Source organism: Mauremys mutica, chromosome 11, assembly GCF_020497125.1.
Source record: "Mauremys mutica isolate MM-2020 ecotype Southern chromosome 11, ASM2049712v1, whole genome shotgun sequence".
Classification (NCBI taxonomy): Eukaryota; Metazoa; Chordata; order Testudines; family Geoemydidae; genus Mauremys; species Mauremys mutica.
The window spans coordinates 28,534,313-28,550,170 of record NC_059082.1 but is presented as its reverse complement, the minus strand read 5'-3'; the positions used below and the strand labels follow the sequence as shown (position 1 = coordinate 28,550,170).

Genomic DNA, 15,858 nt, shown 5'->3' with positions numbered 1-15,858 from the left:
TTTTGTTGGAAAGGAGATAACACCTCTTGTGGTGAGCTAGTATTTCACCCTTGAAATGCTTCTCCCCTGACTGGGGTAGGGGGTTTACAGTGTTAGCAAACATTTTTATAGTTAGAGCAAACACTTAAATAAATCTTATAACATGGGATACAGATATTATAAGACAGATTAATACATGAAGCATTCTACAAGCATTCCATAAAGTCTAAACCCTAAATGTTCTTGTAACTCTAATTTATATTAACAGTACTAATACACAGGTGAACCAGACTGGTTTACTGCTATCCATTTGTCAGTGTTCATTGGGGCCCAGGGGACTTGGTATGCGCTAGCACCTGGTCTGCCAGCATCACAGTTTTCTTCCTAATTTTTTTTAAACGGCACTTTTACATCTTTTTTCGTCAGTACAGTGCCAGCATCTAGCACAATGGGGTCGTGATCCATGATTGGATCTCCTCGATTGCAATTCATTCAGTTTTATTCAATGTTGCTTATTCAAACAAGCCATAATTCACTGTATAAAATCATGTCTCTTCCTACCGTAGCAGGCCACTTACAGAAGGTAATCTAGTAAAGTGAGCAGACAATGAGTTATAGTATGAAATGGAAAGTTTCTCCCCCCATCCACATAACTCATTGCACCTCCCTTACAGATGCTACAAACTGTAGCCAAATACTTTGTGTGGTAATGAAGGTTATTAGAACAGAACAGAATGTGGATGATCGGTCTGATTTTTTTCAAAAGCACCTAGTGGGTTAGCTGCACAAATCTCAATAACTTTCACTTAAAGTCAAGATAGACTAAGGGAGTGTTAGAATAGATCATTCCTAACAAGGGTGATATCCAGTGACAGAGTATTAGAAACATTACCTGTAATGTAAAAACTAGGGATTTGTTTTGAAATTGTATTATTGTCAGTGATCGGTCAATGGTTTATCTTCAGACCAGAGACACATGACTGCATGTCTGTGGAAGAGGAGGCTAGGACTGAATTATATATGTGCTTGCAAATCAGGGTTGAGATAAATGCCAAACCAGTGCACAGTGATCTACACTAGGTGATCTATACCAGGCTTGATGCAGTACTTTCATGAGTACAGAAAGTAGAGCACAAGACTAATATTTAATATCCCATTGTGGTATTCAGCACCCATTTGACAAGAATTTAGGACAATATGGAATTCTTTGCTGGGGCAAAATTATCCCTTTCATCTGTGGAACATTTACATACGTGAGGAGAGCCAAAACCAAAGACGAGTCCTGTGCAGATCTGAAAATGATGCCTTTATTCAGCAAAACCCGCCATTTTACCTTAAGGTAAAGATTTCAGATCTAGTCTCAGTATTTTTAAACATGAAGCTATGATGGATTGTTTACCCTGCACAAGTTTTGAAAGGGTTAATGTAGGCCTGAGGCCAGTTAACCAGCCTGGGTACACCTGGAGGGTGGGCCATGTCTAATTAGAAATGAAGCCCTGCTGGGCAAGAGCAGGATTTGTCTCCATAAAGAGGAGGCAGAGCCCAGCTGTGGGGGAGGAGAACCCCAGGAGAGGAGGTGTGAAGTGCCTTGTCTCAGGGAGCAGCTTGAAAAGAAGGCTGGGAGAGGGGAAAAATAGAGAAGACTTGATAGGCTTCTTCAGGGACAAGCTGGAAGCCTGACTGAGATGGGCCCTATGCCAAGCCCTTGGATTGGGGGGATTGATAGAACCACGGAGAAGTAGCAGCACCAGCAGAGGCATGCCTGCACTGAGGTGACTATCTGCTGAGCCCAGCCATGCTGAAGGTTTGTTTTGTCTATGTATTTTTTTATTGGACTTTGATAAAGAACTATGTGGCCTCAGAAGGGCTGGATTCTGTAAAGTGGTCTGGTCAGAGGGCCAGAACACTCCTATGGCCAGGGTAGTCCATAAGACAGTGAGGGGAACTGAAGCAATGCTCTAGCCAGGAAGTGGCATGATGGGGCAGCAACTTTGTCACAGAAGCAAAATCAGTTTGATATGGAATATTTAGGGTCAAATCTACATTAGTTTAAATAAATAGTATAGTTAGGTTAAATTAGATATTCTGCAGATGTAACTTTGAGAGCTGCATTTTGCGTTCTCCTGACTGATCCATATGGGAAATGTCTGTTTCTTCTTCTGCATGCAGAACTCCCACTGCCAATAAATGAACAATTTCCATGTAGTTAGGGGACACCTTTATAAGAGGAGTGTCCCGTTTACTGTACTTTACATTCAGGATCTAAATAAATTGTGAAATTACTACTATTAATATGAATATTCTTAAGTATATATATTTTTAAAAGTCAATGTGTTTGATGTAGCATTGATTTAGCTTTGTTTCCACTTAGTCCATGAAGCCCCAATAGACCAAGTTTCAGGCAAAGTCAGATTATGTTTTATATTTCCTCCAGAAGAAGAAATTGCCTAATCAATCAATAGCATGAATGTGAAAATGCTGTTGAAAATCATTTAGGATTGTTTTATATGCCCTTTTTGAAGACCCAAAACCACTTCAAAGCCCATTCTAGTATTTCTGGAAAGTGCTATAGTTCTAGTGAACTCTACATCTAGAATTTACAAGGGAAATAATAAAACAAATGGATTGCTCTGGCAAAAGAAAGAGAGAAGTTCTTATTGCAAATGGATTTAAATTCTCTGAAATATTAACTGGGCCTTTATTGTGGTTAGAGCATAAAACTGTTTGTAACTCATGCCTATTGTTTGTTTGTATTACGGTAGTGGCAGCAGGTCCCCAATTGAGATCAGGACTCCACTGAGCTAGCTACTATAGATACAAATAATCACACTGGTAAAGCATTGCTGTTCCCATTTTACAAATATGGAACTGAGGCCAGAGATTAAGAACTTGACCCTGCATCCATTGAAGTCAGTAGCAAAACTCCCATTGATGTAGCAGTGGGTCGGGCCTTAAATGACTTGCCAAAGTCACTTGTTGAAGGACCCTGTGGCAGTGTTGGGAACTGAACCCTCATCTCCTGAGCTCCAGTTCAATACTGTCACCACGAGAGTACCTGTCTTTCCTTCTGCTCAGATTCTAAATTATCCCCTGGTTATTTGTAATTGGAGCAAGTCCTCATGCATGTAGATAAAGCCAATCTGAAAGAAGAGCAGGTAGAAAAAGAACTGATATTACGCTACTCTAGTTCTATTGCTGGAGATGGTACATCTGATGATCCTGATGTCATTGCACTTGGCTTTTACCACAGAACTTTCAGCATCACTCCTGGCTGCTACTCAGTAAAGAGCAATGGCATATCATTTGATAGTGAAAAATTCTGTATCACTGAATTATCTAGCTAGAATGGATGGATGAGAAATCTGAAGGTGACATCCTGGCCCCACTGAAGTCATTGGGTAATATCGCTATTGACTTCAGTGGGGCCAGGATTTCATCCTGAGAGTTTCTGCTGACATCAGTACACTTATTGGGTTTCAATCTGGCCCTTCTTTCTGTTCTTTTTATTATTACCAGCATTGTTTCTAAATGTACATTAAGATGGGAAATTATGGAAACATAATCTCTGTGGTCTGCTTTGATAATGTCTGTCTCTTCCTCTGCTATTACCTACAGTGCCGCTTTCATGCAGCGTTCATGGCTGCATCATTAACAAAAGTTCAGATGCTGGTGGTCCTGAGAAACCTTATGGTCAAAAGGTTCAACTGCACATCATCACAGTCTATCCTTTTTCCTATGAAATAGTCTCTGATTTCATTTAACCATTTGAAAATATGCACCCATATAATTTCTATGAATTCTGAGTGTCTACCTCGGCCATGGTGTAACACTGCTACAAATACAACTTATTATCATTAATCCCAAAGTGACTTGCAAATTTATGCAAGAGTGGTAAAGTTTAAGGATTCAGTAATCATGTGTGTTGCTGGTGGTGTGATCTCCTGTTGTGAAATAAACAAATTAAGTGAATGAATCCAGATGCTAACAATTATATTTTATGTATTAAGAATATTACTTGTTAAAAACCCTTGAAACAAACAAGTTATAGGCACCTAATTTTCAGAAGCCAAATATAATAAGGAAATTGTCAGGTTAAAATAATATATATATATTTAAAAGAGGTCTTTATGTGACGAGTAACGCTAATGATTACTCAAACTTGAAAGTATTTTAAAAATCCAAACGACTTTTAATTATTCTGTTCGATTATTACTTTTCAGCTTGAACAATGAAAACAGAAAAGTTGATCTCATTTTAGTTTAGAGTCCTTTACTGATTTTCACTTCCAGGTTCCCCAGCTCTAGCCTAGTGCTGCAAAGTTTAGAGTTCAAACACAGGTGAGGAGATGAGTCTTTGGCCTTGTCTACACTACAAGACTATTTCGAATCAACTTAGTTCGAATTTGTGGATTCGACCTTATTAAGTCGAATTTGTGTATCCATACTAAATACACTAATTCGAATTTCTGAGTCCACAGTAACGGGGCCAGCGTCGACTTTGGAAGCAGGGCACTGTGGGAAGCTATCCCACAGTTCCCGCAGTCCCCGCTGCCCATTGGAATGCTGGGTAGAGCTCGCAATGCCTGCTGGGGGAAAAATGTGTCGAGGGTGGTTTTGGGTAACTGTCATCATTCAACCGTCACTCACAACCGCCCTCCCTCCCTGAAAGCGCCGGCGGGAAATCTGATCGTGCCCTTCTCTGGTCGGTAACAGCGCGTACGCCACAGCACTGCGAGCATGGAGCCCGCTGTGATCATCGCTGCACTTATGGCCGTTGTCAACTCCTCGCACCTTATCGTCCACCTCTTCCACAGCCAGCTGCTGAGAAATCGGGCAGCGCGGTGAGGAGAGTGGCGCAGGCCTCTCACAAAGCAGGATACGCCGCGCAGTGGAGATCATGGTGGCAATGGGTCAAGTTCATGGTGTGGAACGGCGATTCTGGGCCTGGGAAACAAGCACGGACTGGTGGGACCGCATAGTGCTGCAGGTCTGGGACGAATCACAGTGGCTGCGAAACTTCAGGATGCGTAAGGGCACTTTCCTTGAACTGTGTGACTTGCTGTCCCCTGCCCTGAAGCGCCAGGACACCCGGATGCGAGCAGCCCTGAGTGTGCAGAAGCGAGTGGCCATAGCCCTCTGGAAACTTGCCACGCCAGACAGCTACCGGTCAGTAGCGAACCACTTTGGCGTGGGCAAATCTACCGTGGGGGTTGCTGTGATTCAAGTAGCCCACGCAATCGTTGAGCAACTACTCTCAAAGGTAGTGAACCTGGGAAACGTTCAGGTCATCATAGACGTCTTCGCCGCGATGGGATTCCCAAACTGCGGTGGGGCTATAGATGGGACTCACATCCCTATCCTGGCACCAGCCCACCAGGCCAGTGAGTACATTAACCGAAAGGGCTACTTTTCCATGGTGCTGCAAGGACTGGTGGACCATAGGGGACGTTTTACCAACATCAAGGTCGGGTGGGCAGGCAAGGTTCATGACGCGCGTGTGTTCAGGAGCTCTGGTCTCTTTAGACTCCTCCAGGCAGGTACTTTCTTCCCGGACCACAAAATAATGGTTGGGGATGTGCAGATGCCTACAGTGATCCTCGGGGACCCAGCTTACCCGCTAATGCCCTGGCTCATGAAGCCCTATACAGGCGCCCTGGACAGAGAGAAGGAACTCTTCAACTACCGGCTGAGCAAGTGCAGAATGGTGGTGGAGTGTGCTTTCGGACGTCTCAAGGGGAGATGGCGGAGCTTACTGACTCGCTCGGACATCAGCGAAAAGAATATCCCCGTAGTTATTGCTGCTTGCTGTGTGCTGCACAATCTGTGTGAGAGCAAGGGCGAGGCCTTTTTGTCCGGATGGGAGGTTGAGGCAAATCGCCTGGCTGCAGTTTACGCTCAGCCAGACACCCGTGCTGAGAGAATATCCCAGCGGGAAGCGCTGTGTATCCGGGAGGCTTTGAAAGCAAGTTTCCTCGGAGATCAGGGTAACCTATGACTCTCCACTTGCTTTCAAGAGAAACTGACCCTGGGCCTGTGTCTGTTTGTGTCCATTTCGATCTGCGGCTACATGCCGCGTTCTCCAAGTTTCCCCCACTTCCAAAGCACGTTTTAAAGCAAAGTAATTGTTACACATATTCTTAATAAATCTTTGTTTTACTTTGCATTTCTGTTCTGGTGTTGAAACATGGACGCATACTGTGCTGGGCACGGTGTGCACTGACGTACAGACCGCTTCCTCCATAGAGGACTGACATCCTCCTGCTCCTACATAGGTCTCTGGGGTGGGGGACGGCTGAAAGTGGTTCTGCATGAAGGGGAGGGTTTGCAGGAAGGGGCGAGTGGTGCCTTCTTTGCATAGGGGTTTGGATGACGGCAGTGGGCTGCGGGTTTGTGCGTAGGAAGGGGTGATGGGTGTGGGAGAAGGGTGAGTATCTGTCCGTGGATGAGGGCTCTTGTTGGGGCTCAGGGCAGCGGATAGGCTCGTTGATCCGTTGGAAGTGCATGGAAAGGCCAGCCTGCCTTTACATTAATGGCGTGGCAGGCGCTAGGACCCTGGACAAGCATACAGATTACGGAATGACCAGGGGCAGCATACACAACACAGAATGACCCTGGTGCCTACTGACTGCAGTGTGTGTGTGCCCTGCAGTTGATCCTTTCCCCAAGTCTGTACCCTGGTACTGTAGGCTATACCGTGCAAGTATGAAACCCCTGTCCACCCCATACACCGAAAAATCCTCTGACAGGAAAGACATGACCGAAACAGTGATTAACAGCAAACATCTTTTATTAATCTAATAAACAGTGGGGGGATGAAACTTGGATTTGGGACTGGCTGAGCCTATAAGGGAAGTGAGAAGTGCGGGGTACACGGTCGCTCTGTTCTGGTTCAGTGACAGTTCTCACGGCCCCTACTGCCCCTCCGTCTTGTACTTTTGGGTGAGGGGGGGCTAGGACTTCTTGGCGGGGGAGGGCGATTGCAGAGACACTGCAAGGGGGCCCTGTCCTCCAGCCTGCGGTCCTGCAGGACATCAACAAGGCGACGAAGCGTGTCCGTTTGTTCCTTCATGAGACCAAGCAGCGTTTGGGTGGTCTGCTGGTCTTCCTGCCGCCACCTATCCTCACGTTCCATGAGTGTGCGATGCTGCTCACATAGGGTCTCCCTCCAGTGTTTCTGCTCTGCAGCCTCTGCTCGGGAGCAGGCCATCAGTTCAGCGAACATCTCGTCCCTAGTCTTCTTCTTTCGCCGTCTAATCATTGCCAGTCTCTGCGAGGGGAATGCCGGGGCAGTCCGGGAAAGAGCCGAAGCTGTGTGATGGGGAAAGTTAGTGATTTCCTTGAACAGATACATTTTTGCGGACAGTGAACACCGTCTAGTCAATTTCTATGAACAAGACCGTACCGGGCAACAAGTCTCACGTGGTCTCAAGACAAGCACGACATTTTGGGCTACGCTCTGATTGGCTGCGGCATTGCACAGGAGAGTGGAGAAGTCGGGAGAGATAGCTGAATCCGTCTAGCAGACAGTCCTGGTAAGCCTTACAGTAGATTATGCTTATCAGTTAACGGATAGCTGTGCCCTCCTGCTAAAGGCAATCTGGAAATCAGATACTATGACCCTTTTCCAGCCACTCCCGACACTGCAGGGGAAAGATCAATGTATGCTTTTCCTCTGTGGCCTACAGCACGTGGCTGCTAAGCGAGGGGCTTTGTTATGCAAAGTATAAGTAAACCATTAAGAACAGTAACTATTCGCTAATTGCCCTAATTAGATGCAGCACTTCATGAACGAGATTACCCTGAGGCGGGTCTCTCAAGTACAGAAAGACAGGATGTTAAGGGAAGCACTTCACCGACCGGGGACCCTACGCGGCCATGCTGGTTGAGGCGATGGTTCCCCTGTATCTACGGATGTCGTGGCGTGGAAGAGTGTGCTTCACCGGAGGACCAAATAAGGCACCTCTTCCTAGAAACCTCCTGCGGAGGGTATTTGAGGAACTTTTTGATGCATTTGTGGAATTGTCCATGGAGGACTATTGTTCCATCCCAATCTGTGTGGACCTACTGTTCGTATAGTTTCCCGTTAAAAACTTTTAGATATAGTATTTATATATAGAATTTCTATTTTTTGTATACATGTTTTCGTACAAATAAATGTTTTCTTGTTTATACGACTTACCGCCTGATCCTTCCCCTGACTCTGAGTCCGGGTTAACGGCCGGGGAGGGTTGGTAGGGGATCTCTGTGAGGGTGAGGAAGAGATCCTGGCTGTCAGGGAAAGCGGCATTGTGTTCGCTGTCGCCTGCGCCTTCCTCCACGGACCCTTCCTCGTCTTCCCCATCGGCGAACATTGAGTAGGAACTGTCCTGGTTCACTATGCCATCCACTGAGTCCACGGTCACTGGTGGGACAGTGGTGGCAGACCCACCGAGAATGGCATGCAGTGCCTCGTAGAAGCGGCATGTCTGGGGCTGTGCTCCGGAGCATCCGTTTGCCGCTCTGACTTTTTGATAACCTTGCCTCAGGTCCTTGACTTTCACGCGGCACTGCATTGCATCCGGCTGTATCCTTTCTGTGTCATGGCTTGGGAGACCTTCTCGAAGGTCTTTGCATTACGCTTGTTGGAGCGCAGCTCCAAGAGCACAGACTCCTCGCCCCACACAGCGATCAGATCCATGACTTCCCGGTCAGTCCATGCTGGGGACCTCTTTCTATTCTTGGATTGCCCGGACTCCTCTGCTGGAGAGCTCTGCATCGTTGCAGGTGCTGCGGAGCTCGCCCCGATGTCCAGCCAGGACGTCAGATTCAAAGTGCCCAGACAGGAAAATGAATTCAAATTTTCCCGGGTCATTTCCTGTGTGGCTGGTCAGAGAATCCAAGCTCGGACTGCTGTCCAGAGCGTCAACAGAGTGGTGCAGTGTGGGATAGCTCCCGGAGCTACTAAGTTCGATTTGCATCCACACCTAGCCTAATTCGAGCTAGCAAGTGCGAATTTAGCGTTACTCCACCTGTCGGGGTGGAGTACCAAATTCGAACTAAGGAGCCCCCTAGTTCGAATTAAATGGCTTCCTGGTGTGGACGGTTGAGCGATTAGTTCGAATTAACGCTGCTAAATTCGATTTAAGGTCCTAGTGTAGACCAGGCCTTTGTGTATGTATGTGTGTGAGGATTGGGGGTGTGTGATTTAACTACTTCCACTGGAATTTAAAAATAAATAAATTATTCCTATTGGTCTTACACTCTGTAAACATTTATTTTTACAAAACTTAAACTCTGTGGCAAATTTGACCTGATAGTGTTCCTCTAACAATGGCAAATGGAAGTGCATGTTCAAATCCAGCCATAAAGCAAGCCCTGCACAAAAACCTTTCTTGGCAGCCAAAGATACTGTCGGTCTTGCATAGTAAGGTAAAGTGGTGACAAGTTATGCACAGAACTACTGTGAAATATTATGTGGCGTTTTGCTCTGGTTACATGCTGCATATATGTAATAATTTCATCAGATGCAGTGATAACTTACTGCAGTGTTAACACATTACAACATAGTGGAGTAAATGATGTATGTTACCAATATAATAAAGGTAATGCCCTAGACGTGGATTGTTAATCTTGGGGAAAACTTCATAAGTAAAAACATACTTTTTGTAAGGGCTATTTATGCATGGGATGTGTTTGTTTCATAATACATTGCCAAATGGATGACTCTCCTTCAGTTTTATAACTTCTGGAGAAGAATCTATTAGTAGTCAAATTAATATATATATTTATAACGTTTTTTTAAGGGATTGAAGAGGAACCATGTCCTTTTTTTTTTTTAAATGGGTATATAAAGTGCTTACCATTGTGTCACTCTTGTGAAATATTCTGTGCTAATTTCATTGTGTAAGAGCTGTAAATGGTATTTATGACAACCAGATTTTTTGCAGGGGAGAGAAATAAACACTGGAATTAGGTGTTGACTAACACTGAATTATTGAAACCATAAATGAAAGACATGTCTGGTTTCAATGATTGGATCAAGATAAAATTGAAAAACATAGTGTTCTTCTGAAACACATTAACGTTTGAGCAAAGATTATGTTTACAGGGTATTGTGAAGGGATGTGTCAGGACAGAGAGAAGTGAGGAAAGGAGACATACCGTACCTGTTTCTCAGGGGTAATTTGATTCTCTTGCTCTAATCAGTTGCCACCATTTGCTAGAAAAATACTTTCTTACACTACTAAACCAAAAATAAATTCAGTGTAATAGTTTTTGATCCTTAAAACCTTACATTGAGTAAACAGTGAACAGCTTTCTCAATGCCTGACTTAGTCATAAGGCAGAGCATTTGACAAGAAGTTCCACGGTATGTGATCCAACATGAGGTACAAAGGTTTATGGGCCAGATTGTTTAGCCCTGAGGTAGCCTTGTGCCTTGCCGGTGGCGTCCCAAGAGTTGCCTCAACTGGGCAGCTGAGGATTCCCACATTGTGGGAAACTGCCCATGTGGCATAGAGGTTAGCATGGAGTGTGGCATAGGTCCAATTCCTTGCTGGAACTTCAGTGGCACTACTCACTTTCCATAAAGTTAAGCATGTGCATACATCTTTGCAGCACCGGGGCCTGATGGCCACCATGTACCTTATATCTACTCCAATGCTCTGTGTTATGCAGTATCTGGGGATTTTGTGTATTAGTTGAGAGCTATACTGTATGTGGTCCTGGGTAGGGACAGTTGTGGAAACTCATATTTTTAAAGTATTAATTCCCCTAAAATACATAAAATTAGGAAATTAACTTTTCATTTAAAAAAAACACCCACCTAAACCACTAGCTTTTAGACAAACTACTGGTGATTGCCATTAAATATAGACTATTTCCAATCTACTTAAGGAGGGTGATTAGTTCTGAATATTTTTCATCATATTGAAAGAGTTACATATTACAATACTTTTAATAAATGATTTGTTCACTTTGGGCCTGATCCAATATCCATTGATGTCAAAGGAAAGACTGCCACTGACTTCAGTGGGAGTTGGATGAGACCTTAACATTTTTCAGTTCACAGAATATCAGGGTTGGAAGGGACCTCAGGAGGTCATCTAGTCCAACCCACTGCTCAAAGCAGGTCCAATCCCCAGACCGATTTTTGCCCCAGATGGCCCTCTCAAGGATTGAACTCACAACCTTGGGTTTAGCAGGCCAATGCTCAAACCACTGAGCTATCCCTCCCTCTTTGTGCACTCATTTTGTCCACTTGTTCACAATTTTACCTGTGTGCACACTCCTGCACCCTAACTTTTTCAGTATTACCGGTCACCTGCACATTCATGTACTAAACCTGTTTATCCAAATGCTATTTGTAGTTGTGTTGCACGGATGTTAGAAACTGAAGAGCTGGAAAAAATGAACATACACAAGTGAAGGTTAGGTTCAGGCCATACTGAAAATTAGAGTTTTCATTTGATCAGTTTAAAGAAGTGGTATAGCTCTAGAGCAGTGTTTCCCAAACTTGGGATGCCGCTTGTGTAGGGGAAGTCCCTGGCGGGCTGGGCCAGTTTGTTTACCTGCCGCGTACGCAGGTCTGGCCTATCATGGCTCCCACTGGCCACGGTTCGCTGCTCCAGGCTAATGGGAGCTGCTGGAAGCGGTGCGGGCCAAGAGACATACTGGCAGCCGCTTCCAGCAGCTCCCATTGGCCTGAAGCAGTGAACTGCAGCCAGTGGGAGCCGCAGTCAGCTGAATCAGGTAAACAAACCGGCCCGGCCCGCCAGGGGCTTTCCCTACACAAGCGGCATCCCAAGTTTGGGAAACACTGCTCTAGAGGGAGGTCTAGTTTACTGACTTGTGCTGGTCTGGGAGCCAGAAACTTCTGACTGATCTAGCTGTGACACTGACTCTCCATTTTACAACAGCATCTTTGGATGGGTCATTGGCAGTGGTGACTTCAGACCTTTGGGTCTTAAAGCATGAACCTCTACTGCCTGAGTAGAAAGACCAAGCTCTACTAGGTAAGGCTGTAGAAGACTCATCAACCACTGTGTCCCAGCCCCACACAGAGTGGGTGTGGATTACAGTTGCATTGGGCAAGTCAATCCATGATCTGGGGAGGGGTGTGTGGGATTTTAAAACATCAAATATTTCAGAGGTTTTGGTAGTGATTAAATATTTAAATACTGTAACTCGTTTGGAAGATGGAAATCCCTAAAACAGTGCTTAGAACAACATTTTCAAGTGTGAGTGCCTAATGTTAGACACCTAAATATGTGTCCTGATTTTCATATCTGCCAAGTACTGTCAGCTTCTATTTACTTCAGTGGAAATTAGGGGTGGCGAACCTTTTGGAAAACCAAACTACTTATTTAGGTGCCCAAACAGGGATTTGGACAGCTACGTTTGAGCATCAACACTTAAAATGTGACTTAAGTATTTTGTAATTAATTTTTTTGGTACTGTTCAGGTAACTTTTGAATTCAGCTGTGCTGAGACTATTATAAACAGAGTAAGAAAGGAAGATTATGACAACTTGACCAGCATATGCAACTGGACTGGCATTTTATAAATGCTTGATATTCCCATTGGCTTTGGTGAATTACTATTTCCAAAGAAAGGAAAATGTTACCCACTGTGAAAGAAAAGGTTATAATATGGTCATATGTCAGAAGAAACAGATTGCCAATAGTAGTATATAACAAAAAGCAGAACCAGCTTCTGTTGTGCACTATTTCCATTAGACCTCTTGGAAATTTTCTAAGCAGTGGTACATAAATATCTAAACCACAGTTGGAAATCATTTAACAAATGATAGATTGTGTCCGCTAACAGCATTTTTGGGGTCAAACCTCACTTTTGTACCCAAATAGATACAAATCTATCAAGCATTTGCCCACAGGATCAATACATGAATCTAATTTGCTTTCCATATTGTGCTTAGTAACTGTAAATTTAAATCCAGAAACCACTAATTTAAATTAGGTTTGAAAGGTCCAAAGCAAGCTATACATTAAACTTGTTAATACATCTAGAAAGAAAGGAGATCTGTTTCTGAACAATTGGTCAAAGGCTAGGTTGGACGTTAGGAAAAACGTCCCAACGCTCTGGTGGTTAAGCGCTGGACTAAATTGCCTAGGGAGGTTGTGGAATCTCCATCACTGGAGGTTTTTAAGAGCAGGTTAGACAAATACCTGTAAGGGATGGTCTAGACAATATATAGTCCTGCCATGAGTGCAGGTCACTGGATTAGAAGACCTCTCGAGGTCCCTGCAAGTCCTTCAATTCTATGAAATGTCAGGGGTATCTCGCTGTCTGATTAGTACCAGTGAAATAATATTGTAACAGTGCTGGATGATAACAAGGAACAAACTATTTGGATACATTACGCCTCTGAGTTAGATATCAAGTATAAAAACAGACCTCAAAGAGTCAAGCCTGATTTCCCCTCCTTCCCCTGGCCCCAAAGAGAACGATACAAGTCTGACATCAAATCTGATGTAAAATATGGACTTCTATGATTTTTTTCATTACCCCTGATATAAAGGTAACTCCATGTATGTAAAATGTAATTTAGCAAATCCTTTACCAATTCCCTTCATTGTAATAAATATTGTATCTCATTACAGCAGAATAAGCCCCCAGTTATGTCACATAACATCTGCTTAATAATTACAAGTTCCTCCAGCAATGATGCCAAAACAGCTAAACCTTCAACATCCAACCCACCACTTTGATCAAATAAAGTAATAAAATGTTAGATAATGAGCCAAATTTAGATCTGGCAAAACTGGGAGTAGATCTATCAATTTTTTAGATGAGTTGCAACTGCTTATTTATAGTCTTGTTGCTAAGGCACAGGCCTGGTGGTTTGGATTTCTTTTGTAAGCCTGGTTCCTGGCTCCATTAGACTTCCTGTGTGGCACTGAGGAAAATAATTAAATCTCTCTGTGCCTCGGTTCCCCATCTGTAAAATGTGGCTTAAAAATACGTTCTTTCCTCACTTGGGCTTTGCTATTCATTAATGTATATGAGGCTCTGAAATACTCTGGGTACCAGAGGAAAGCCTATAAACAAACAGCAAAGCAAACTTTAGGTGAAAATATGGCACAAGATTTTTAATGGTAGATATTAACTGATTATTTTGCAAGTAAGGTCAGCTTCAGTCGGGGTGAAAGTGAGCCGGTACGGCATCCCGGTAAGAAGCCGGTACCGTCCTGTACGCAGCGCACGTTAAAGCACTGCCACAGCACCCCCTGGGCTGCCGACAGTGGGGGAGGCAAAAGGGCAGCTGCTCCGGGGCTGGCGATTTAAAAGGGCCCGGGGCTCCCAGCCACCACTGCTGTTACCGCGGTGCTAGCCGGAGCCCTGGGCCCTTTTAAATCGCCACTGGAGCCCTGGGTGGCAGAGGCCAGGCAGGGTGGATGGACTGGCTGGGGGAGGCTAATGCCTCAGCCCTGCCCCTTCTGCCTGAGGCCCCACCCCTTCCAGGGGTCGTAGCCAGCCCCCTTACTGGTAAGAATTTAGTATTACTTTCACCCCTGGCTTCAGTGAAGTGATGACCTATCTAAATGGTCACATCTGTAACTAGAGTTGGTTGGAAAATGGAATTTCAACGTTTTGAAATTTGTTTTTCTTCTGACTCAGAATGATTAGATATAGTTCATTCTGAGCAGAAATTCAAAGAATATTTTGTTTGGCAGCATCAAATCTTTTTGTTTCAATAATGTAAATCTTTAAAATATAGAAAGTGTGTGCACGTGTGTGTGTGTGTGTGTGTGTATATATATATATATATAGAGAGAGAGAGAGAAGTATTGAAATGATCAGCAGTGTGTATAACATCCATTCTCCTATGAAATTATCACAACTCAGTCAATAGACGTTATGGTGTAATAAATCCCACCTTTCATCTATTGTCTGTCAGCTAAAATGAATTCTCTTCTATTTGTTTCACTTCATATTGCATTAAAACTGCCTGAATTCTGAATGTGCATATTGTGTTAAGGAAATTAATCCCAGTTTGAGCTCAGACTCAAAACAAAACATTAAAAGCGAGGACAAATATTGAATATGTGCTCTCTCTCTCTCTCTCTCTCATTCAAATGTCTTTTAAAAATAACTTTTAAATGCATTGTATAGGCACAATTTACCTATACAAGCAGGAGAGCTGGATTAATGTAAATGAGATACCAGTTTACAGATCTGCATTCACAAAAACCCTCCAGCCAGGATACAAAGTTGCAAGCAGTATATCAAGTTGCATTGATTGTTTATAGTTGCTGTCACCTACCTGGATAAATCATCTTATCACCTGCACCATATGTGTGTGACATTTCAAAAGTTTTGTGTACATGATCTGTTGTCCCCATATGTTGATTTACTGCTCATGGGAATTATGCATGTGTACTGGGGGGAAAATAGATACAGAAATAATATGCTGTGGACTGTTTAAGCAGAATCCTTGAAGTAAGAGAAATGTATTGTTCTGATGACTAACCTTTCACTCTCACTTCAGAAACAAATGCTCTATTAATTTCTTTGAAACCCTCTATTAATTGCATTCAATCTGAGGTGCATTCGGTATATTTTGACATTAGAGGCCTGAAGTTAGGTTTAAAATAGGCTGGGTTATGTGCAACAGTAACATACAAAAACTTTTACTTCTATAATTGCTGAAATGTAGTCATGGAGCCCAGCCCAGAGCATTCTACATAGCTCATTGAGTGCAGGGTTTCCCTGAGGATTTGTATGTTGCAGTGCTACGAGATTTTACCCTCCCCCCTCCCCCCCCATTTTTTTTTTGAATGCTGATTTTTTTTTAATTACTATTTTAACTCTGTGCCAGAGAGTCTGAGAGACGTCAAGTGTTTGTTTTGAAATGTTGTCATGGAAATATTGAACTGCC

The 15,858-nt window shown here is 43.7% G+C and overlaps 1 protein-coding gene across 6 annotated transcripts in view; it reads left to right on the top strand.

Annotated features, from left to right (window-relative positions):
• Positions 1-15,858, top strand: part of THSD4 (thrombospondin type 1 domain containing 4) — a 645,198-nt gene that overhangs the window by 154,103 nt on the left and 475,237 nt on the right. The gene's annotated exons all lie outside the window — the stretch shown is intronic.